The sequence below is a fragment of the Apium graveolens genome, unplaced genomic scaffold, assembly GCF_009905375.1.
Source record: "Apium graveolens cultivar Ventura unplaced genomic scaffold, ASM990537v1 ctg1594, whole genome shotgun sequence".
Classification (NCBI taxonomy): Eukaryota; Viridiplantae; Streptophyta; class Magnoliopsida; order Apiales; family Apiaceae; genus Apium; species Apium graveolens.
The window spans coordinates 3,956-30,445 of NW_027417318.1; the positions used below are offsets into that span (position 1 = coordinate 3,956).

The 26,490-nt window shown below is 37.2% G+C and overlaps 1 non-coding gene across 1 annotated transcript; it reads left to right on the forward strand.

Annotated features, from left to right (window-relative positions):
• The first annotated feature begins 24,733 nt into the window (after nt 1-24,733).
• LOC141699974 (small nucleolar RNA R71) lies at nt 24,734-24,840 on the forward strand. The gene has a single exon (XR_012566183.1). It is a non-coding gene; the product is annotated as a small nucleolar RNA R71 (small nucleolar RNA).
• The last annotated feature ends 1,650 nt before the right edge of the window (nt 24,841-26,490 follow it).

The window sequence follows — 26,490 nt, forward strand, 5'->3', positions numbered from 1 at the left end:
ATATTGTTTGTTGAGTTTTCTTTCCTGAACACTAAGAATAAGCAGTTGAATAAAAATGGGCATTACGACGGCTATGTTTACGCGATTTCCCAAATTTAAAACACTCCAATTCACATCAATCCAACTACCAATCAATAACAACTCAAGATACACATCAAAGCTACTGATTTTAGTCATAATAAGCTCAAGGATCTCAATCCAATCATATATTATAACATCTCCAAATTCAACTAATACTACTTAACAATTAAGCTCGAATCATGCTTATCATTCAATTTACTACTCATCCATCCAAACCATCTTCAAACTTCAACATTCAAACTTATTACTAAAGGGTGAGAAGATTTATACCTTTCTTGGAGGGTGGAAAGTTACTAGGGAGCCTCAAAGAACCTTGATCTATCCTTATATAACCTTGATCTTGCAAATGAAATCAAGAAACACAAAGTTAAAATTTGAAAACACTATTCACCCTAATCTTTGGTGAATTAATTAGCTATGAAAATCATGGAATCTCGAGCTTAAACTTATGGCTCATCTAAGTTATGAATTATGGAAGCTAAACAAACAAACCTCTTGATTTTTGAAGGTGTGTAGCTAGGATTTTGAAATTTTCCTCCTTGGTTTAAGAAGAAAAAGCCGAGAGCTTGTTCTTGAAGAAGAGAAGTCAATTTCTATTTTTGATGAAATGAATTCTTTTTGGCTTGGTTGATTTTGATTTGTTTTGTTTTGCTTCTTACCTTTTTACCATGGTAATTATTGTGTGGCTCACAATCATCCAACAATTCCTTCCCTTATGTCATGCTTATGTCACCTTGCACATGTCATAATGCTTCCACTTGTCCACACCTTGTGGTTTGATGATGTCACAATCCTTGGCTTCTTGTACAAGCTTGTCTCTTGGTCACTTATTTGTTTTACGGTTCGCTTATCTTTCGTTCTCGTTTATCGTTTGAGGGATCATACCCGGGATCTTATTACTTGGGTTTCCTTAATCTTTCTCAATACATTATAATCCTTTTATGATCCTCTCTTATAATCCTTTAATTTAAATCCTTTTTATCCTGTTACCTTATACTCAATTCTTCCCGCATCTAGTAGAATTTCGGGAAAAATCAAAGTGTTCGGAATTGGATTCCGACGATCTTTACTTACACTTATATACCATATAGAGTACTAATAAAATCTCAGAATATCCATAACAGAACCCCTACATAGTGTGGCATGAAAAGTTTTCTCATTCTGCAAAAACACTATTCATAAGGGTTACAAAAAGTTCAAAATTTTGGGGGTTATTACACTTACCATGCAATAGTGATGACAACTAATCAGATAACACGAAACTAGTAAACGCCAACTTTCGTTGTACGAATACCCTACTACCAGACATCCACAAAAGAGATAGAAGTTGAACAGACACCAATTATGTTGAGACCCTATATGTCTATAAAATTTGACAATATAAAGGTTTAATGAACAAGTTATCTATCGTGATTATATAGGGCAAGTAAGATGGTTAAAATTATCTACGAATCATGCATAATAAATACATGAACCTATGCTAGCATGGCAAGTTCTAAACCTCTGCATTCACTGTCGCTTCAATAGAGATTAACAGGCTATCTTATATATTTGCGACGCATATAAGACAAATAAGCACAACCAATACTAGGATATTATACAATCACCACACGCTTAGGTATTGAAACAATTAACTATAGAAATCCATAAGTAAATCCGTTAGAACCCCACGATAATGATTAGTTCATAACCAAACGCATCGTCACCATGGGTTCCAATGAAAGCATGGTAAATAAACTATGATAAACTGGGTCTGAAATAACTGAATAATTATATCAAAGTACGTTAATAAGAGTATTAGGTTTAAACAATAAAGAAAACAAGCATCCAAGATTACAACTTAAGCAAATAATCATAAGTAAACACTAAATCTTCTTCTTCTTTGTTATATTGTGCTATTAGGTCCTTTTCCTGCTCTCTCCTTGCTCTCGTATATAAAACACGTCTTTTAAGAGTCTTTTTATACCAGCCCATCTAATCAGGAGTCCAGCAAATCAGTCTGCTATTAGAATAAGTATTCTAAAAAATCGACCTAGCCCTACCGCCCTGGGTTTCTGTTAAGTGAGCGCGACCGCCATAAAGACTGGCGCGACCGCCCTGAGCTTTTGGAAAAACTGGTTTTTTCTTCTTCTTGACTTCACTTGCTAGTTTCTTTCGCACAATCGAGCGAGGCTCCATCCTAACACTTTTTAAGCATAAATCATGCAATATCAAGTCCTTTTCCGATTATGCCCTGAAATGCAAAACACATCAAATACATAAACAACTTGAGTATAAAACACCAATTCGAGCCTTTACAAAGCGTTCTAAGTGGATATAAATGCCACTTATCATGTTAGCAGTATGTTTGTACAAGAAATTAGGTTTAGAGGTTAGAGGTGGTAAAGTGTTTGAGTTTCGTTGATTTGGATTTGCATGGTATTTTTCTGTGGTTTTGATCCATTCTCCTTCTTTTTCCTTTTTTTCTCTTCACCCTTGTTTTCATCATTTCCTTTCTTATTTGCATCTCTTTTCTTATCTCCTTCTTTAATTCCAGTTGCCTTAGAGGATTAACTTGGATTTGAGGCAGAAGGTTTTTGATCATCTTGCTTCTGCTCATCATCATCCAAGTCATCCTTGTTGAATTGTGTTTTGGGAAACTTGACTTCAAGATCTCTCAAGTATCTCCCCAAAATCTTTATCATCTCTATATCTTCATCTGTCTTGTTCTTCTTGGTCTTCAATCAAGTTTCCAAAGTCATTATAAGCATTTTGTGTGCCATGACACAATGTCTAGGAACAAGAAAGTTATTGAGTTCCTTGGTGTTTGGACAGATGTAAGCTACTCCCTTGTGTGGATATAGATATGCTTATGGAAAAGCAGATTCTTGAGGTTTTTGTAATTCCCTAAGCAAGAGATTGTCTTCACTGATTACTCTGTTGACTTTGTCAATGAAGATATCCAATTCAGATGCCCTTCTTGATGTAAGAAAATTTAGGGACACCAACATGCATCAGTCTACTCCCGAGTCATTGATATTTATCACCACTCTCTTTTCCTAAAAATTGCCCTTGGTCACTAAAATCACCCTTATGAAGTTTATAGTCTTATTTAAAGCCCTCTTGTAAGTGATGAAGTTGTTGTTAAGAGAAGCCCTGAGAGCCTTTAGCAGATCTTCAAATTTCTTGCGTAGACTAGGTCCCTCAGCTACTTTGATAAGCCTCTCCATTCCAACATCAACTTCAACTATTTGAGATTTTCCTTTATTAGCATTTTGAGCTTGAGCTTGAACATATGTAGATGTTTGGGATGATTTTAGTAACCTAGCCTCTATCTCCCCCCTTAGTCTTGTTGGAAGGCATGATAAGAGGTGTAGGGATTTCAGGCCTCACATCTTCTAGAAGTGTAGGCAGTTGAATGTTGAGTGCACACATGATGGCTCCCAAAGACACAAAATTTTTCATTTGGAGGTGCTTGTGAGAGTCCACTAGAGTTTGAATATCAGCCTGTTGACTTTCCACCATTGTAGTGAGTTGAGATACTTGATTTGTAAAGGATTCATTTGCTAATTGCAGAGTGGAGACTTGATTTTGGAGAGACTAGATTTGCAAGTTTATTAATGTTGAGATGAGTTATTGAGAGGTGGAGGAAACTAAGGTACCAATTATGGCTTGCAAATTTTCCTTGATACCTTCCATCAAAAGAGCAGATGGCTCATACCTGCCTTGATGAAGTTGGTATAGTTTGAGTCTGTGTCATTAGATTTGGTAATGTGTTGTTGAACCACTTCATGCAGGGCCACAAAGGATTGCCTCAGATTTTTGATATTTGTATCTACTAAAGTCAGATCAAATCTTTCCATTTGGTCAGTAAAATGTTGGAATCTTAATTAGATCATGACTTGTGAAGGAATGATTTCAACCATTTTATCGCTTACCATATTTCTAATCTTGTCTTGATGACCAGTCAAAGTCAACTCTAGTATTTTAACAAAAGCTTTGATTTGAGCTTTGTAGACTTAATTAAGTGCATCATATACTTCTTGTGGAGTCAGGACCTTGGCATTGCTCCCCAAAATTATGACATACTCCCCCCTGAATCTTGCCAAGACCTGATCCATCTCTAGTGTGAAGTCTTTAGAGAGAAAGGCATCCACATTGCCATCCTGCTCAGCTCCATTCATAATCGCCTGCTTTTGCTTTTAAACATCTTCATTATAACCGAGCAGAATTGTTTGATAAATTTTATTTGTCATGCCTGAGTGAGCAGATGCCGTGAGATGTTAGCAAGACCTGAAATTTGATCAACTAGAAGATCATCCACAGTGCTTGGTTGAGATTGAACATTTTCTAGGCACTGTTGGATTTGATGAGATGGTTGTTGTGAATGGTTGGATGGTGAAGGAATATTTGTGGGTTATGAGGTGGAGGGTGGATTTTCAGTAGAATTACCTATGACAGATGTCACAGTTTGACTAACAGGGTGACCTGTGGTTATGACAGTGTTTGTTCCTCACTTGTGAAGGGAACCTCCATTAGAATTGGAGGGGAGTTAACTAGGTTACTTTCATGTACTCTAGTCTCAAACCCTTATGTTTCTTTCAAAACAATGTCACTTGAAAGTGATGTACTTGCCTCCCCCATAGCAGGATCATTGGAAATTGAACTCCAAGCTTCAACTATGAGTGCAATCTCAGCTAGGGTTTTGAGGGGAGTTGTTCCCACAAGAGGAACCTCCAATTGAATTGGAGAGGATTTAGGTATCTTCCCCTCAAGAGTACTACCCTCAAACCTTGCAACCTATGAAGGTTGATTTACACCTGAATGTGCATTTGTAACCACTACATGATCTTCAGTAAAAACTGATGATACCCCTGTGTTTTTGTTGGTGTCATCAAGGTCTACCCAAGCATGTAGCATCTCACCAACTAAATTTGGTTCCTGAGTGGTGAACACAGTTTCAAGAACCATGTCACTTGAAGTTGACAGCACTTGAGAGTCAGATTCAAGTGCTTCATTGTATGAAAAAGAAATTTGAGAAATGAGAGTTTGAATTTAAGAATTGAGTTTTGGCATCTCCCCCTGTATGAATGAGGGAGCTTCAAGAGATATGCTCTCTTTGTGTGTGCAATCCTTGTTTCTCCTTTCATACACTTGACTTTGTTCAAGCGATGGTGCAGACTCTTTACAAGATGCATTAGGGTGAATGGTTTGTTCAATTAGGACACCCTGTTGAGAGGATGCCCATAGAGTCTGTTTTAATCCCTGTTTTACAACTACATCCTTTTGGGAAGATGCAAAGGTGTCTTGAGTGGTTAGCTCAGTTTGTTTCACCTTCTTTGGTTTCTTGACCAAGGGTTACTCCTGTTCTTTTTGGTCCTCACCACTCTCATTGATTACTGTTAAGGTTGCCTTCTTTCTCTTCTTTTTACTCACTTCACCCTTTTGAGAGGATGTTCCATTGGTACAGAAGGAAATGTCTCAGCTTGGGAAGACCCTTGTTAGTTGTCCTATGTTTGTAATTCCACAGAGACATAACCCATAGCTGTACTAGGTTCACTATTAAATCTCATGTCAGGCAGAGGGTAAGGGTAAGTCTTAAATCTCTCAATCATAAATGGAGCGAGTTTAAGACTTACAGGTACCTTGATTTTACTAGTAAGTGAGCCAAATAGAACTTTGGACACTTGCTTATAATCGCCTAATTTAGTCCTATCTATACCAATAAGCATATGAATGTCATGCACTTTATCATTTAAAGCAGAGATTATAAATCTAGGAAGAAAAATTTTCTTACCTCTTGCTGTCAAAGGCATAATGAGCCTAGTTCTTAGCTCCTCCATGATAAGATGACCTACATTGAGGTGTCCATTGTGGGCCATTAAGAACACCAGCTTCTGGACAATACTAGAGATGTTGTCATACCCTGTCTTTCTGCATGTGAGGGCCCTCACAATAGAGTCAAACAAGAAAGACCATTCTCCCCTGAGAAACTTCTTGTTCAGGATAGCCAGGTTGATTCTTTCACTCTAATTGATGAAGTCCATGAACTCAGCTAGCTCATCCTATGTTGGAACCTCCACCAAGTTTGTTTTCAATTGGGATGCCCAAAGCTACACTGACATCTTCTTCAGAATATTCCACTGGCTGGCCTCTAATGGAGCAATTGAGCACAATAGATACAGCCTGGTTTTCATGCACCATAGTCCTTACAACAGCCGTGTTCCAAAAATCCCCCATAACATCCAAGTGCAGAACTAGATTTGCTATCAGAGGACCTGCAAAATAAGTTTCAGAAAGAAATTTCACAAAACTTTTGAAAGCATAAGGAGCCTGATTTGCGTCAGTAAAAGCAAGGTAATTGGTGCCCTCCATTGGGAAGAAAGGTGTAATTGTGTTTGATGCCATTGAAATGGTCTGAATTTGAGTGGGTAAGAAAAAGTAGAGAGAAATAGTTTGAAACGAGAGGGAACGGTTGAGAATTTAGAAAATTAGGTCACTTGGAGATCTCGAAAGCGTAAAGAGGCGTATGTCGAGATGTCTGGGTATTTATATTAAAAGGTAAATGACTTATCAAGAACTAAAAATGGACGTTTGAAATTTTCTTATCGAGAAGTCATATATAGAAAATAGATAAGTCATTAATACTTATTGAGAAGTCATTAATACTTATTGAGAACTTATCGAGAACTACCTCGAGAAGTCTCAAAATGACTTATCGAGAAGTCATTAATACTTATTGAGAACTTTGTTCTCTATATACTTTTGCTACTTTTGAAATCTATCTTTTATTAACTTCATATATTAAAAATATGAATTAACAAAAAGACAGTTTGCTTAGAATTTTTAACAAATTCCAATTTTGACAATAAGTAAAATGAAAAATAAATATGCAGAGAAACCTAAAATATTTATAATTCATATTTCAGTTAATTTACAATTAAATCAAATTAATTTTGATTTACTAGAAATTAATCTGCTACAAAATTTTAGTTGAGTTCTTGCCTTTAGGATGGAGAATTAAGCATTTCAATTTCACCTACAAGTCTAATGAAAGTTGCTTCATCCAAAGGTTTAGTAAAAATGTTAGCTAATTGTTTTTCTATTGGAAAAAAAATTAGCTCAATGGTACCATTTGCAACATGTTCTCTAACAAAATGGTACCTTACATTAATGTGTTTTGTTCTAGAATGATAAACTGGATTAGCCACAATAGATATAGCACTAGTATTGTCACCCATAATTGGGATTTTGCGTAACACTAGACCATAATCCATTAGCTGATTTCTATTTCAAAGCACTTGAGCACAACAAATTTCAGCATCTATGTATTCAGCCTCAGGTGTGGAAGTTGACACAGATTTTTGTTTCTTGTGTACAAGGATACAAGTCTTTGTCCAAGAAACGGACAGCTTCCACTGGTACTTTTTCTGTCAACCCTGCATTCAGAAAAATCTGAATATGTGTATCCAATAGCTTCAAAACCTGTTCTCTTAGGATACCATAATCCCAAGTTTGGAGTCCCTTTTAGGTATCTGAAAATCCTCTTCACAACCATCAAATGTGATTTCTTTGCATTGGCTCAAAATCTTGTACACAGGCATGTTGCAAACATGATGTCTGGTCTACTAGCCTGAAATGACTACACTTTTTCCTTTCTTATCTTCATCCAACTTAGTAGATGTAGACATAGGTGTCGATGCAGGTGAACAATTAACGATGCCAAACTTTTTAAATAAATCCTTGACATACTTAGTTTGGCTGATGAAGATTGTGACGGCCTCAACCCCGGGGTCAGGAGTTGGCGTCACCCAACACAAATACCAAAATATAAACAACAAGATTATTATTAATATATAAACTAACTCAACCCCGAACCAAGTTCTGATCCAGGTTCAAGTATGATTCAGGTTCTCATTATTACAAACCATTTACTGAAAAGTCTGACACACTCTAACTTTATTCAGCAACTCGTCAGACCGCACGTGGCCTAACATACACTACCTCTAAGGAGCCGGGTCCTGAAGAGGCGGAAACACGGGTCTGTCTGACTAGTCTTCTAGGCATCTGTGATATATACATAACAGGTTGCAAGAGTGAGCATAATCGCTCAGCAGTACCAACATATGAATAACATGATAATAACTGTTGAAGGGTTTTTACCACATAAATGCAGCGAAAACGTAAATTTAAATCTTAAAAAAAACCCGAAACCCTCCGCAGGATCCATGCGAAAAATAATATTTAATTCGTAGTTCAGTATGTTTGCCTTAAGAAGCTTTACGTTAATGGAAAGATGGAGGTCTTTAATGGCGATCCAAAAATAATGAACGGAGATCCTTAGCAGCTGCTCCTCAAGTGTGAAGCACTCCACCGGTATCCACCAAGAAAATGATGTAATGAAGGAGGAGGAGATGGAGAGAATTAGGGTTTTGTAAATCTTTTTGGTTGAGGCAAAAATAGGGTCTATAATAGTATATTTATAGGCAAAAATTTTTAGCTGAAAATTTTCCCATAAAATATTATTATTATTAACCCTTTATTATTCTCATTAATAATTAAAACACCTTTTAATTATTAATCCTTTTTCTAAACTCTTTAGAAATAATTCTCTCACTTGATTTAATTTCCAAAAATTAAATTCTTAATTAATAATATTAAGAACCTTTTCTTAATTAATTTATAATCAATTAAATCTCATTTAATCAATTATTAAATTTGCCAATTAATTATTTATTTCATAAATAAATAATTATCAGCCATTATTAATTAATTCCTCCACCATTAAATCATTCTCTTTTATGGTGTGACCCTATAGGTTCAATATTAAACCGGTAGTAGAAATAAATAATAATAAAACTATTTTATCATTATTTATATAAATTCTCTAATTCATTAAATATGATTAATTAATTAATCATATTTATTCTACATCGTGAGGGATACTTCTCAGCATATCGCGACTATCCGGATAATACGAATTCACTGCTTAGAATACCAATAACCTATTCAGTGAGTAGTTACCGTACATTCAATTCCTTCTACCCTGCAATGTCACGATTAAATACAAGGCATGGAACTTGTGTCAAGCCTATCTTATTTAATCACTTGCTTTCCCATTCACTATGCTTAGTTCTATTTAATGTAAATTAGAAACTCCTTTCTAATTTCATTCACTCTGGCCAGAGATTCCTGAACTAACATAAGTGGATCAGCATTGAACATTCTTTTCCTTCACTGGAAGGGGTAGATCCTTTATTGATCATACACTATCTTCGTGTACAAATTTCTATACCCAGTAGAGCCTTTATAATTGTCTCTGGAGACTAAGAACTAAACCAAAGCATAGCTTAGTATACACAAGATGACTATGATGACCTCAAGTCTAAGGATACTTGTACAACTATCACTATGTGAACAACTGCTGACACGTGAGTGAACTCCATCAGTTGTTCAGCTGTGTGAGTCATGTTCAGTAAAGTTATTCTATAATAAGCACCTACATACTAGCTATAGTGTCACCACACAAATGTCTATGAGAACAGACATCCTTCATAATGAAGCAAGCATAGTATGTACCGATCTTTGCGGATTACTAATTACCAGTTAGTAATCCTACGACCAGGAACTATTTAAGTTTAGAGTTATCATCTTTTAGGTCTCATTATTATGATCTCATCACAATCCATAAAAAGCTTTACTCTAAACTGTGGTATATCTTATTTAAACATTTAAATAGATAGAGCCCGTAATAAAAACAAAACAAGTCTTTTATTAATATCAATGAAATCAAAATAGATTACATAAAAGTTATTCCTAAATCATCATACGTGATTGGACTTAGGATATATCTCTTTCAATCTCCCACTTATACTAAAGCCAATCACTCTGGTATCTAATTCCCATCTTGTCTTTATGACGATCAAAGTGACTTTGAGAAAGTGGCTTTGTGGGTGGGTCTGCTACGTTGTTATGTGTGTCAACTCTCTTGACGTCTCCTCTTTCAATACAATACAAGAAATGTTACCGCGCTCCCACTAACCCTTTTGTAGACACATGGTTCATCTATGTTTTTGATAAAACCAAACTCTTTGATTGTCTCATCAAAACGGATGTTCCATCTACGAGAAGCTTGCCTTAAACCATTTATGGTTCGCAGCAGCTTACACACTAGGTGTTCATTTCCCTTGGAAAGAAAACCCTTTGGCTGTGTCATATACACTTCCTCCTCAAGTTCCCCATTGAGGAAGGCCGTTTTCACGTCCATTTTCCAGATCTCATAGTCGTAGTAAGCAACAATCGCAAGCAAAATCCGAATTGATTTTAACAGGGCTACAGGCGAAAAAGTTTCATCAAAGGCAATCCCTTTCCTTTGTTTGAATCCTTTTGCCACGAGCCTGGCCTTATAGGTCTCCACCTGGCCATCTGCTCCAATCTTTCTTTTGTATACCCACTTGCACCCAATAGGCTTAACACCTTCAGGCGCCTCAACCAGAGTCCATACTTGGTTGGTATACATAGATTCCATTTCGGATTTCATGGCACTATGCCATTTCTCTGAGTCAACACTACTCATAGCCTCATTATAGGTCACAGGGTCGTCATCATCAATGATTGACAACTCATTATCATTCTCAATGACAAGGCCATAATACCTCTCAGGTTGGCGAGACACTCTCCCTGTCCTATGAATGGGCTGTTCGACAGAAGGTTGTTCAGTCTGAACAGGTGTTTCCATTTGATCCGTAGTAGTTTGTGCTTCTTGAACTTCATCAAGTTCAATTTTGCTCCCACTGTTTCCTTCAAGGATAAACTCCTTTTCCAAGAAGGTAGCATGTCTGGAGACAAACACCCGATGATCGGTGTAAAAGTAATACCCTAAAGTCTCTTTAGGATATCCCATAAAATTACATTTTACGGATCGAGATTCCAGCTTATCTGGGTCAACTTTCTTGACATAAGCTGGACATCCCCAAATCTTAACGTGTTTAAGACTCGGTTTCCTTTCTTTCCATATCTCATATGGTGTTTGAGGAACAGATTTGGAAGGCACCTTATTCAGTAAATATGCTGAGGTTTCCAATGCATAACCCCATAGGAATACTGGAAGATTCGCATAGCTCATCATGGACCGAACCATGTCTAACAAAGTTCGATTTCTCCTTTCAGATACCCCATTTAACTGTGGAGTATATGGAGGAGTCCACTGGGAGACTATACCATTTTCTTTGAGATAATCTAGAAACTCTCCATTCAAGTATTCACCACCTCGATCTGATCGAAGAGTTATAATATTGTGTTTGGTTTATTTCTCCACTTCATGTTTATATTCTTTGAACTTTTCAAAGGCTTCAGACTTGTGTTTCATCAAATACACATATCCGAATCTAGATCTATCATCTATGAAAGTAATGAAGTACGAAAATCCACCCATGGCTTGCGTAGACATTGGTCCACATACATATGTGTGTACCAATCCTAGAAAATCCTCAGCCCTCTCTCCATGTCCACTAAATGGAGATTTGGTCATTTTACCCAATAGACAAGACTCACATGTAGGATATGATTCAAAATCAAAGGGGTCAAGTAACCCTTCCTTATGCAATGTCCGCAGTCTATTTTCACTAATATGACCTAGCCTACAGTGCCATAAATAGGTCAGATTTTCATCATCTCGTTTTCTTTTATTAGTTTGTTCAATCTGAAGTAAATCATGCTCTACGTCACATACATACAGACCATTATTTAAAATGCCACGTCCAAAAAGAACTTTATCTCTAAGGATAGAACATTCATTATTCTTAATAATAAATGAAAAACCATCCACATCCAACATAGGAATAGAAACAATTTTCCTCATAATAGAGGGAACGTAATAACAATTATTCAAAATAATAGTCTTGCCCGTAGGCATATGTAAACTAAATGATCCTACAGATATGGCCGCAACCCTTGCTCCATTGCCCCATACGTAGAATCACCTCATCTTTTTCAAGAGTCCTACTTCCCTTTAGTCCTTGCAACGAATTGCAAATATGAGAACCACATGCGGTATCTAATACCCAAGTAGAAATTTGACTTAGTGACATATTAACTTCGATCATGAACATACCTGAATCAGAAGCGGTAGTCTCACTACCCTTCTTCTTCTTCTTCTTCTTCTTCAATTCTTCAAGGTAAACCTTGCAGTTCTTCTTCTAGTGCCCCAACTTGTTACAGTGAAAACAAACAGCTAAATTAGGACCAGTCAACTTGTGAGCATCTAGTATGCTCCGGAGTGATAGTGCAGAAGACATGACGAATATAGTAAATCTGTAAATGATAAACACATAACAACACTTAGCAAATATTCAATTTTATTACCAAACACTATATGAATCGGGTCTTTATTCATAAGTGTCTCCCACTAGTTTATCTAATTTATTCAGCCCCCTAAGTGAAAATTAAGCATTCGTAATGCTAGTGGGAATAGGGATCCTACATTCCATCACACAACCTCGGCTGTGGCACGAAACGTCATGTGATGTTCAATAGGCAGACAACTCTTGTCAATTACATCTTATATTATTCCCTAATATAATTTTAGCCTCTTGAATAATTGAGTCACGGCTGTGGCACGACAAACTCAATATTCTAAGTCAAGTCTAACCCAACATTTCGTACAATTTAATCAGTCTCCAACGGCCCACGGCTGTGGCACGTACCGACCTTTAGATTCTAATTCAATGTACACATCTCTATGTAATAGACAAGTATTTCTTATTTCGAAATCAAAGCCCTCGGCTGTAGCATGAAACAACAATAATTTAAAAATAAGAACCACTTTCTACCATGTTGGAAGGCTATGACCGACACAAGCCCGTTGTGTCATTGGCCAATTACTACTTGATATTATTTAATTTTAGAGGGATTATATTATGTTACAATCATAATCATATTATAAAGAGATTCTTCCTTTTAAATTAAATATTTCAAATCAATAATCGATAATCAGTTGATTCCCAGATCGGGTGGAGCATTGTCAAGAGGCGTCACTTAATAACCCTTTCTAACAGATAGAAATCTGTTGTTGACAGAATCATCCTTTCTCTCAATATTGAAAATTCATATTCAGTTACGTGTTTCATAAACACAAGAATCTCATGATCGTATTCATAATATTTATTGTTAATGCAAGAAACGATTCCTATTCTAGATTTTCTAGAGCACGCCTTATATTGATTTAAGTTCACCTAAATCTATCATCGCATGGTAAACATAGGCATATATCTCATATATAAAATTAAATAAACAAGTAAATGTAAAGTGCAATAAAGTAAATGTGTTTGGTTATGGCCCCATCATATGTGATCTTAATCAAGCTCATGATAAAGATCAAGGTCAATCTAATATGGTGATGGAAATAAATACAACTACTTATTACATAAGTCTTCTTCTTTGTTTAGACTTCTTGTATGCCTCGTCTTCTTCTTTGTATCACTTCCATTGGATAGTCTTCTTGAGTCTTTAATTACATTACATGATTGAAAGTAAGACTAATCTAATGAACTTACAAGAATAACTCGAGTTACATTCGAGATTTATGATTACAAAGATTGACGACATGCAAGCCGTATTTAAAACCAAAACCAAAACCATTACACTAAGGTCGAAAGGCCATAACCATCCACCATGCTACATTAATCATATTTATTCTACATCGTGAGGGATACTTCTCAGCATATCGTGACTATCCGGATAATACGAATTCACTGCTTAGAATACCAAGAACCTATTCAGTGAGTAGTTACCGTACAATTAATTCCTTCTACCCTGCAATGTCACGATTAAATACAAGGCATGGAACTTGTGTCAAGCCTATCTTATTTAATCACTTGCTTTCCCATTCACTATGCTTAGTTCTATTTATGTAAATTAGAAACTCCTTTCTAATTTCATTCACTCTGGCCAGAGATTCCTGAACTAACATAAGTGGATCAGCATTGAACATTCTCTTCCTTCACTGGAAGGGATAGATCCTTTATTAATCATACACTATCTTCGTGTACAAATTCCTATACCCAGTAGATCCCTTATAATTGTCTCTGGAGACTAAGAACTAAACCAAAGCATAGTTCAGTGTACACAAGATGACTATGATGACCTCAAGTCTAAGGATACTTGTACAACTATCACTATGTGAACAACTGCTGACACGTGAGTGAACTCCATCAGTTGTTCAACTGTGTGAGTCATGTTCAGTGAACTTATTCTATAATAAGAACCTACATACTAGCTATAGTGTCACCACACAAATGTCTATGAGAACAGACATCCTTCATAATGAAGCAAGCATAGTATGTACCGATATTTGTGGATTACTAATTACCATTTAGTAATCCTACGACCAGGAACTATTTAAGTTTAGAGTTATCATCTTTTAGGTCTCATTATTATGATCTCATCACAATCCATAAAAAGCTTTACTCTAAACTGTGGTATATCTTATTTAAACATTTAAATAGATAGAGCCCGCAATAAAAAAAAACAAGTCTTTTATTAATATCAATGAAATCAAAACAGATTACATAAAAGTTATTCCTAATCATCATACATGATTGGAATTAGGACATATCTCTTTCAACTGTAACGTAAACAATAATAGGAACAGAGCTATAATCACTGTATAGCTTGCTTTTGATAAAATAACATAGTAGTGTGATGTGTAAGTACTAGAGTCCAATTTTAGCATGCTATTCACATTTATAAAACCACTGTATTAACCACTTATTCCCTTATGGGAATCATAAATCCAAATCAGATACGTACGGATATGTGAAGATAAGTGATCAGGCTATCAACACCAGACGGCTCTAACTGCCATCCCATTTACGTGTTCCGGAACTCAGAGTCGAGCTAGGTCTCTTACCTGTTGGACTAATCGGTTATATGGTGCGAGCAACCGAATTAGCCTCTTACGCCACCTCAATAGGCCAACTCTGGCCCCTATGTATCCCATATCTGATCATTTTATCCAGTTTTCAAAACACTAGTACGAATCTCATTTCAAAACCATTCGTTTTACCAGAACACATATAAAATCCAGTTCGCAAATCATTTCATTTGAGATATGTACCTTTCGAAGTTACTTTTCCCCAAAACAGGTTAAAAATAGTGATTTATAACTACTAGGGATACGCAACTTAAAAAGTTTATGTTCCATAAAAAATTTAAACATTAGCTATTCATACGTACTGAACCATAAAAGAATGGTCAGGGGTTCTTGCCTTGCAATGCTTTCAAGACCCTAAGTAACTCTTACACGGACTTCAGTTCAGGTCGAACTCGATTGGAACCTATGAACACAAAATACCCTAATCAGTTATATCGACATGCTTGATATCCTCAAACCCTAGTAATCCAATCCGATAACCCGACTCGTATAGTTATTATACACATAATCACGTAATCACGTAATCCGAACACAAATAGGGGTAACACGTATAATATAAATAAGTACGTTTTAAAATAATTTTTTTTTACAAAATTTTGGCAGCAACTCCTTTGTTTATAAGCCTACCTGTCGATTATGATCGACATCAACAATCACAACAATCCACAACATCAATTCCACCATTTCATAAAACTTGCATCACAACACAATTCGTAATACAATTAATTATTTAAGTCCGAAAATATTTTACATAAATCATTTTATTTATTTATAAAATTTAGGACTCGGAGCAACGTCATCACCGTCCACCGTTTGCTCGTGACGAGTCATCGCGGTACGGCGGCAAATTTCTCAGGGCACCCGATAATTTAGATTCCAACACGATAATTTCACCGATTAATTACTAAAAAAATTTCCGCATAAAATTATTTCACGAATCCTTAATCAATTTATTTTCTGCAGAAATTGTAACAAAACAAAAAAAATCAGTCAACCAATACAAGCACACGCGCCAACATAACCAAATGGAGAAAAAACAAAGCCACAGGTGGCGTTGCCGCCTCCACCATCACCACACACATACACAAAACTCACACAAACACACACACAAAACCCAGGAGCACACAAATTTATGCAATCACATACACATATATATAACAACAGGAACGAACCAACTGGAAATCGAAACAAAAGCAGCCGGAAGTAATTACCCGGAGTGGAGGCCGGAGAATCACCGGAAAAAGGAAGAAGGACAACAGGGAGAGAAACGAAGTGAAGAGGAGGAGTTGTTTCAAGAATAGAAGAAGAAGAAGAAGAAGAAGCCGAGAGCAACATGGCAAAAAAAAAAATAGCCGAGACAAGTGATTGATTTTTTAAGAATTGAAATACTTTTAACACGTGTCCTGCAAAATTGGATACGTGTTAACTTTTTATTATAAGTTGATAACACGTATCCCTGAATATCCAGAGACTCGATTTTTAACCGAATTCTTATCTTTAAAGAAACGGAATGCGATTTGAACATATAAAAATAATTCCAAACTAGTGTAAAAATATCAAAAATATTCCGCTTAATCAAAACGTAAATTTCGTAATTTTTAAAATAATTTATGAAATACAATTTGTACCCTCTTTTAACAATTAAACAAAATGACATGCGGGTAAAACTAATCCCAAAAATTTCCAAAATAATTTTAAAATTCTCATAATAATACGAACTTAAAAAAATGAGTTTCATGATTTTTGAAGATTTACGGAATTAAATATGGATTTTACAAATAAACACAATCAGAAAATCATGTAAAAAATAAATAATTAGTAAAATATTGATTTCTCAATTTTATAAAGTCCTAAAAATAATTATTGAAATTATAAAATTATAAAACCAATTTTAGAAACAATCCAAATATTTATGGAATTAAAACTGTAATAAAATCACTTTTACAAGCGAAATAAAATTGTATAACTCACTAATAAATCGCACAATCCAATCCTCATATCAAAATATCACAAATAAATAAATAACAATCAACAACTGATGCCAAAATCAATACTCACATTTATTTAATTATTTATACCTTTATTACACTTTGAAAATATTAAAAATAAAAGAATATACACGAGTCGTTATATCCTTTCCCCCTTAAAAAGATTATGTCCCCAGAATCTGACTTAGTTAAACAAATGAGGATATTTATCAAGCATGTCTGACTCTAATTCCCAAGTAGACTCTTCTACTCGAGGATTTCTCCACAAGACTTTTACTATGGGGATCGACTTATTCCTAAGGACTCGTTCTTTACGGTCTAGGATTTGGATCGGTTGTTCGACATAGGACAAATCTGGCTGCAGCTCAATCGGGTCATATTCTATGACTTGATTCGAACTAGGGATATAGGGCTTCAACATAGATACGTGGAACACATTGTGAATGTGTTGTCAGTGCCGGGGTAACGCTATCTCGTAAGCAACCTTTCCCACTTTCTTCAAAACCTCAAAGGGTCCTATAAATCAGGGGCTAAGTTTACCTTTTTGACCAAATCGTACTAACCCTTTCCAAGGTGATACCTTTATTAACACCATAGCTCCTATCTCGAAGTTCAGATCTTTCCTATACAAATCTGCATTCTTTCTCTGTCTATGTTGGGTGGCTTCTAACCTTTTCCGAATCAATATTATTGCATCTCTGGTTTGCTGAACCAACTCGGGACCTAACACTTTCTTCTCTCCTACTTCATCCCAATACAACGGTGATCTACACTTGCGTCCATACAAAGCTTCGTAAGGTGACATCCCTATATTGGCATGGTAACTGTTATTATACGAAAAATCAATGAAAGGTAGGTGTTCATCCCAATTACCCTTAAAATCCAAAACACAGACTCTCAACATATCCTCTATGGTCTTAATTGTTCTTTTACTTTGGCCGCATGTCTGAGGATGTGAAGTGGTGCTCATATTCAATGTTGTTCCTAGGCACTCTTGGAATTTAGTCCAAAACCTGGAATTGAATCTTGGGTCTCGATCTGACACTATAGACACAGACACTCCATGTTTGGTAACTATCTTATTCAAGTATAACTTAACTAACTTTTCCAACGAATACCTTTCATTGATCGGAAGAAAATGCGTTGACTTGGTCAATCTATCAATGATTACCCAAATAGCGTCGTGATTTGCTCTCATCCTTGGCAATCCCACTACAAATTCCATAGAAATCTCTTCCCACTTCCATTGGGGAATTTCCAAAGGTTGTAACAATCCACTTGGTCATTGATGCTCCTCTTTCACTGTTTGACATACGTGACACTTGTTAACCCAATTGGCAATATCTTTCTTCATTCCTGGCCACCAAGAGTTTCTTTTAAAGTCTTGGTACAACTTATTACTACCAGAGTGGATAGAAAACCTAGAGTTGTGCGCTTCATGTAATACTTCATTCTTCAATTCTGTTACATTAGGAATCCAAACTCTGGATGAAAATCTGTACAAACCTTCATTATCCTTGTGAGTACACAACTCTTCTCCCGTTAAAGTATCCAACTCTTGTTCCATAACTCCTTCTTGACACCTTCTGATCTTTTCCATTAATGCCGGCTGGAAAGTAACTTCATATAGCTTCTCCTGACTCCCACTTGGTACTCGAACCTCAATCTCCATTCTTTCCAAGTCCCGTGCTAGTTCGTCTGTAATCCGAACCATATTTAATTTCTCCTTCCTGCTCAAGGCATCAACCACCACATTGGCTTTACCTGGGTGATAATTAATCGAACAATCGTAGTCCTTAATCAATTCCAACCACCTTCTCTGTCTCATGTTCAAATCCTTCTGCGTGAATATGTACTTCAGGCTCCTATGATCCGTATAAATATCACATTTCTCTCCATACAAGTAATGACGCCATAACTTCAGAGCAAACACTATAGCCGCCAACTCAAGGTCATGAACTGGATATTTCTGCTTGTGAGGCTTTAGTTGTTTGGAGGCATAGGTGATAACTTTTTCATGTTGCATTAGTACACAACCCAATCCTTTCAAAGAAGCATCGCTATAGATCACAAAGTTCACTGTCTCATCTGGCAATGCTAATACTGGAGCTGTCACTAACCTCCTTTTCAATTCCTGGAACTTTCCTCACACTTTTCCGTCCAAATGAACTTCTCATTCTTCCTGGTCAACTTGGTTAATGGGGATGCAATTTTTAAGAAATCTTTCACAAATCTTCGATAATATGCAGCTAATCCAAAAAAACTTCTTATTTCCGTCAGAGTCTTCGGTTGCTCCCATCTGGATACGGCTTCAATCTTTGCTGGGTCTACTTTGATACCTTCCTTACTCATCACATGTCCAAGAAACTGTACCTCTGTCAACCAAAACTCACACTTGGAGAAATTTGCATATAATTGCTTTTCTCTCAACTTCTGAAGGGTAATCCGTAGATGCGTTGCGTGATCTTCTGGATTCTTTGAATATATGAGGATGTCATCAATAAATACAATAACAAACTTATTCAGATACTCCTTATACACCCTATTCATTAGATCCATAAAAGCCGCTGGCACATTTGTCAATCCAAACGACATCACTAAAAACTCATAATGGCCATACCTTGTTCTGAATGCAGTCTAGAGGATATCTTCGGGCTTTATCTTTAGTTGGTGGTAGCCAGACCATAAATCAATCTTTGAGAAGTAACACACCCCCTTAAGCTGATCAAACAAATCATCGATGCGTGGCAATGGATACTTGTTCTTTATTGTCAACTTATTCAACTCTCTATAGTCAATGCACAATCTCATACTTCCATATTTCTTCTTTACGAATAGCACTGGAGCACCCCACGGAGAAATACTCGGTCGAATAACTCCATTATTCAATAGTTCCTGAAGTTTCTTAGCCAATTCTTTCATTTCCATTGGGGCCATCCTGTATGGAGCCTTAGAAACTGGTTCAGCTCTAGGTATCAAATCAATGGAGAACTCTATCTCTCGATCAGGTGGCAATCCTGGTAACTCTTCTGGGAAGACATCAGGGAATTCTCTCACTATGGGAATCTTATCCAAAGTAGGGGTCTCTTTCTTCGATCCATTACGTGAGCCAAATACGCCTCACAACCTTTCCGCATCAATCTCTTTGCTTACATTCCTGAGAGGAACTTTTTATCTTGCCTCTGCCCTTGGTAGCTGGTTCTTTTATTATCTGGGGTATACATAACAACTCTCTTTTTCTTATAGTCAATATTTTCCTTATATAGAGATAACCAATCTATACCTAAAATAACATCAAAGTCTCCCAACTCGAAAGGTATTAGGTCAACAGGGAACATATATCCTGAAATCTATAAGGAGCATTTAGGACAAAATTGACTTACAGGCACTTTATCTTTATTAGCCACTTCTATGGTCAAAGGTTCCTCTAAGTCTTCCAACATTAATTGCATTTTATTCACACAATTCACATATATAAAAGATTTGGACGCTCCCGAATCAAACAAAAGGTTAAAAGGTACGGAATTAAGAGAAAGCGTACTTGTAACCATGTCGGAATCATGAGCTGGAGATTTCTTGGTCATCTTAAAGGTCCTAGCTCTAGCAGTACTGGTTGCTGGTCCTTGGGACACACTCCTTCCAACATTACCTTGGGTCACCGACTTACAATTCCTAGCTATATGTCCCACTTTGCCGCAACTAAAACAAGTTAATCCTTGAGTCTCAGACTTACATCCGTGGAATAATGACCCTTCTGGCCACACTTAAAATAATTGATATTTCCTCGGCACTATCTACTGTGCTTCCTCCCACATGTCTTATAATCAACCATTGGCTTACTAACCCTTGTCGGGGTAGAGTTAACTGAAGTAGTACTGGGTCTAGCCTGGGGCAAATTCTGTCTCTTGAACTTCTTATTCTTATTCTTTCCAAACCAACGTTGGAACTTCCAACTTGCTATTCCTTATTCTGACCTAGCAGGTCCATTTTCCAACTTCCTTTTCTTCTCACCCTGCTCCTTGGCAGCAAACCTTTGATCACTTTCTATCACTAAGGCAGCCCGGACTACCGAAGTATATGTTTTGAGTTGTAAAGCTACAACTCCATTCCTTATTTCTGGCTTCAACCCTTGTTGAAACCGCTTTGCGCAAACGCTTTTTCCATCTCCTTTAACCATATCCTGGCAGCAACAGGATCTACCTCTCCTTTAAACTTTGGGGGCTTCACTACCTGGAAAGACTTAAAACTAACACCCAGATTTGTCCCCCTCATCTCATGCTGCTGCTGGATTCGCAGTTGCTACTGTTGGATTTGCTGTTGTTGTTGTTGTAGGAGCTGTTGTTGCTGTTGTTGTTGCTGCTATAATCGTTGTTGCTGCTGCTGGAATTGTTGTTGCTGTTGGGCCAGCTGTGTAGACTGCTGACGTAAGAAGTTCATCAATTCACTCATGGACGGATCCCTAGCAGATCAGTTATTGGGTTGAGAGTTCCTCTTTAGTGGCATCTCCTGAAACATAGCAGTAATATATAAGAAAATGGATTGCTCCAAGCAGTTTATATTTATGCATCAGAAGAGCGTTGCCACTAAGACAATATCCTTATCCCAAATTTAATTGGATCCATACTGAGTGAATGATCATAATCTAAAAATGCTTGCAACAGAAACAACAATAATAGTAACAACAAAAATAGCAACACACAAATATATATAAAACTGAACAATGAAATAAAGCAGTTACAATACAATAACCAACAGGAATCCAACTAGTACAACTGAAATCCAACTGAAAGGAAACCTTCCAAATACACATCAAAATTGGTTGTCATAGTAGCCTCCGCCTACTACAGACTATCACAACATAATGTACATATACAAAGAAAACAACTACAGAACTCCTGGAAGCCAAATCTGAGCTCTGTATCTCTCTGCAATAATCCTGGTCTAACCACTATCACTGCCACCGATGGAATCTAGCTCAAACACTATCCAGTTTACTAGGTCTTGATACTACACAGCCCTGAACTCTGAGCTAATGAAATGGTCAATGGATCTAGCCCTCTCAACAGCCATCGGGGTCAATAATCGCACACGGGCCTGCACCTCAGGGGAAGGGGCAGGGATGCTCTGGAAAGGTGCAACAGGTATCTGATCGAGCTGGGCAGCCAAACCCGGACTCTACTCTCTGATAAAAGAGGTATTCACCGCTCGGTGAACATGGTAAGGGATCGGTGAAGAAGTACCACTAGGGGCCACAGAAGGTACTGGAGGTCTCGACGAGGAGGAACTGGGACCACAACAGGGAGAAAAATCCCTAACGACAGACACAGACCTACGCACCCAGCGGGGATGAGTACCAGGTCCAAGGATGTCTCTCGGCATAAAGGAAAGAACTGGTGGAGGAGGCATAGGGGTCTCCTCAGCAACAACATCCAGGGTCCTCTCAGAATCTGAGCTATCCGGGTCAGAGGGATTCTCCCGAGACGGAGAACTCGAAATCACAATAGGCCACTGCGAACATAATAAATATACAGGGAAGACACAACCAGGTCAAGGAAATTCTATCAAAACATTTAATAGATGCCAGGGTAACGCCGTCGGAACCCTTGACTGACTCTAAAGGTTTGCTCCTCTATATGAGTTGCTGACGCACACCTTAAGACTCACTTTAAAACCTATTCGACACGATCCCTAACCTGGATCAGGGACTTGAACCTGTGGCTCTGATGCCAACTGTGACGGCCTCAACCCCAGGGTCAGGAGTTGACGTCACCCAACACAAATACCCAAATATAAACAATAAGATTATATTAATATATAAACTAACACGACCCCGAACCAAGATCCGATCTAGGTTCAAGTATGATTCAGGTTCTCATTATTAGAAACCATTTACTCAAAAGTCTGACACACTCTAACTTTATTTAGCAACTCGTCAGACCGCACGTGGCCTGACATACACTACCTCTGAGGAGCCGGGTCCTGAAGGGGCGGAAACACGGGTCTATCTGTCTGGTCTTCTAGGCATCTGCGATATATACATAACAGTTTGCAAGAGTGAGCATAATCGCTCAGCAGTACCAACATATGAATAATAGGATAAAAATAGTAATGTAAATAATAATAGGAACATAGCTATAATCATGTCGACAACATTATATAATGAAAAACTGAGATAACTGGATATCACTGTCTAACATGCTTTAGATAAAACAACGTAGTAGTGTGCTGTGTAAGTACCAGAGTCTAATTTTAGCATGATATTCACATTTATAAAACCACTGTACCAACCACTTATTCCCTTACGGGAATCATAAATCCAAATCAGATACATACGGATATGTGAAGACGGCTGATCAGGCTATCAACACCAGACGGCTCTAACTACCATCCCATTTACCTCGACCAAGATATCCTCCATAATGTCTCATGGATATGTAATAGAACGATCGGCCAAATGCAAGGACATATATGTAGGCTTTGGAGCAGTTAAACCCAACTTATTGAAGATAGACAAAGGCATCAGATTGATGCTAGCTCCAAAATCATATAAACACTTGTCGAATGACAAGTTTCCAATATTGCAAGGAATAGCGGAGGTTCTAGGATCTTTAAGCTTTGGAGGCAACTTCTATTGCAGCACAGCACTACATTCCTCCGTAAGAGCAATGGTCTCTAAGTCATGGAGCTTCACTTTCCGAGAGAGAATACGTTTCATAAACTTCGCATAGCTAGACATTTGTTCAAGAGCTTCAGCGAAAGGTATGTTGATATGAAGTTTCTTGAACACCTCCAGAAACTTAGCAATTTTCTTATCCAACTTTTGCTTCTACAACCTCTTAGGAAAAGGAGGTGGAGGATAGACTTATTTCTCCCCTATATTACCCTTAGGAGGAGTGTGTTCCACAGTTTTCTTCCTTGATTCCACTTCTGCTTCCTTCTGCACTAGTTCTTCTTCAGCCAAGATTTCATCTTCTGAAACTTGAGATTTCTCAGGGTGTACAACCTTCCCAGACCTCAATGTAATTGCCTTGACCTGCTCCTTTGCTTCCCTCTTTCCCGGAGCTTTTGTGTCATTAAGGAGTGTACCGGGTTGACGATTCAACAAAGCATAGGAAATCTGCCCGATTTAGTTCTCCAGAGTCTTGATAGAAACCGCTTGGCTCTTGCATATGAGCCTCAACTCCTCCAATGCGGTAGTTGTTGAAGTTGTAGTTGTCTTGGTACATATTACGGTTGTTGAAAACCAGGAGGGTTGAATTGCTTTGCTGTATACTGCTGATTAGGTTGTTGCATCACAATCTGATTATTGCTCCAGCTGAAGTTAAGATGATTATGGTTGTTGGGATGATAAGTGGCTGGAACTGCTTGCTGCGATCTCTGAAAATTGCTCACGAACTGAGCTGATTCAATAGAAATAGCACACTGTTCAGTTTCATGCACACCTGCACAAAGCTGACAAACACTTGTGATCTGATTAACTTCATAATTAGTCAAAGAATCCAACTTCATCGTTAAAGCCTTAAGCTGAGCATCTATAGCAGTAGCCGTATCCTCCTCCAGAATTCCTGCTACCTTGCCTCGAGGTAGTCTCTGAGTTGTGTTCTGGTATTCATTAGCAGCCATCAGTTCAATCAACTCATAAGCTTCATCGTAGCTTTTAGCCCATAAGGCTCCACCTGATGCTGCATCGAGCATAGGTTTAGACTGTGCTCCAAACCCATTATAAAAGCAGTTAATAATCATCCAGTCAGGCATACAATGATGAGGACACTTCCTAAGCATCTCCTTATATCGCTTCAAAGCTTCAGACAAAGACTCTCCCGATTGCTGCGCAAATTGAGTAAGAGCATTCCTGATTGCAGCTGTCTTTGGCATAGGGAAGAATTTAGAGCAAGATCTTCCCAAGTAGTAATAAATCCTGGTGGTAGAGAATGCAACCAACACTTAGCCTTATCCCTCAGAGAGAATGGGAAAAGCCTCAACTTTATAGCATCTTCAGAAATATTGTTGAATTTGAAAGTGTCGCAGATCTCGATGAAATCTCTAATGTGCATGTTGGGATCTTCCGTTTAAGAACCCCCAAACTAGACTGAATTTTGCACCATCTGAATCGTGCTAGATTTGATTTCAAAACTATTAGCCGCGATGGCTGGTCCGATAATACTAGACTGAATATCATTGATCTTTGGCTGAGAATAATCCATCAAAGCTTTCAGATTCGCTACTGGATCTCCCTTTGTAATAACAACTTCTTCTTCAACTTTCTCAACTTCTTCAAAAACCTTTTCAACTACTTCGACTTCTTCCTCAGATTTATCCAGTGTTCTCTTACGAGATCGAGAACGCGTTAGCATAAATTCTCTCTAGAGTACCTGAAACACAACAAGCAAACAAGTAAGTAAAATATCAGAATCAGTGAACTTTAACGACCACTGATGTCAAGCACATAAACTAGAAATTAACACCGATTCCCCGACAGCGATGCCAAAAACTTGTTGGGGCAAAAATATGCTCTAAAATTACACGCAAGTATACACATTGACAAGTAGTATAAGATATCAATCAGATTCGTTCCCACAGAGACTGGTTTAGGTTAACTTCAATTTATGCACTTATGCAAAAATGGTATGGCTATCGTTCAATGCTAAGACAATAACACTTTAAGTTGTTGATTACCTAAAATATTAACTAACCTGCAAATAACTAAGAGATTAAAAGGTTGATTTAATTATATGAGACACACATAGAATTCTAACTTCATTACTACTTCATTCAAAGTCATTGTTCTTAACCTTAGCATGCAATGGTGATGACAACTAATCAGATAACACGAAACTAGTAAACACCAACTTTCATTGTACAAATACCCTACTACCAGACATCCACAAAAAAGATCGAAGCTGAACATACACCAATTATGTTGAGACCCTATATATCTATAAAATTTGACAATATAAAGGTTTAATGAACAAGTTATCTATCGTAATTACATAGGGCAAGTAAGATGGTTAAAATTACCTACGAATCATGCATAATAAATACATGAACCTATGCTAGCATAACAAGTTCTAAACCTCTACATTCACTGTCGCTTCAATAGAGATTAACATGCTATCTTATATATTTGCGACGCACATAAGACAAATAAGCACAACCAATACTAGGATATTATACAATCACCACACGCTTAGGTATTGAAACAATTAACTATAGAAATCCATAAGTAAATCCGTTAGAACCCCACGATAATGATTAGTTCATAACCAAACGCATCGTCACCATGGGTTCCAATGAAAGCATGGTAAATAAACTACGATAAACTAGGTCTGAAATAACTGAATAATTATATCAAAGTACGTTAACAAGAGTATTAGGTTTAAACAATAAAGAAAGCAAGCATAAAAAATTACAAGTTAAGCAAATAATCACAAGTAAACACTAGATCTTCTTCTCCTTTGTTATATTGTGCTATTAGGTCTTCTTCCTGCTCTCTCCTTGCTCTCGTACATA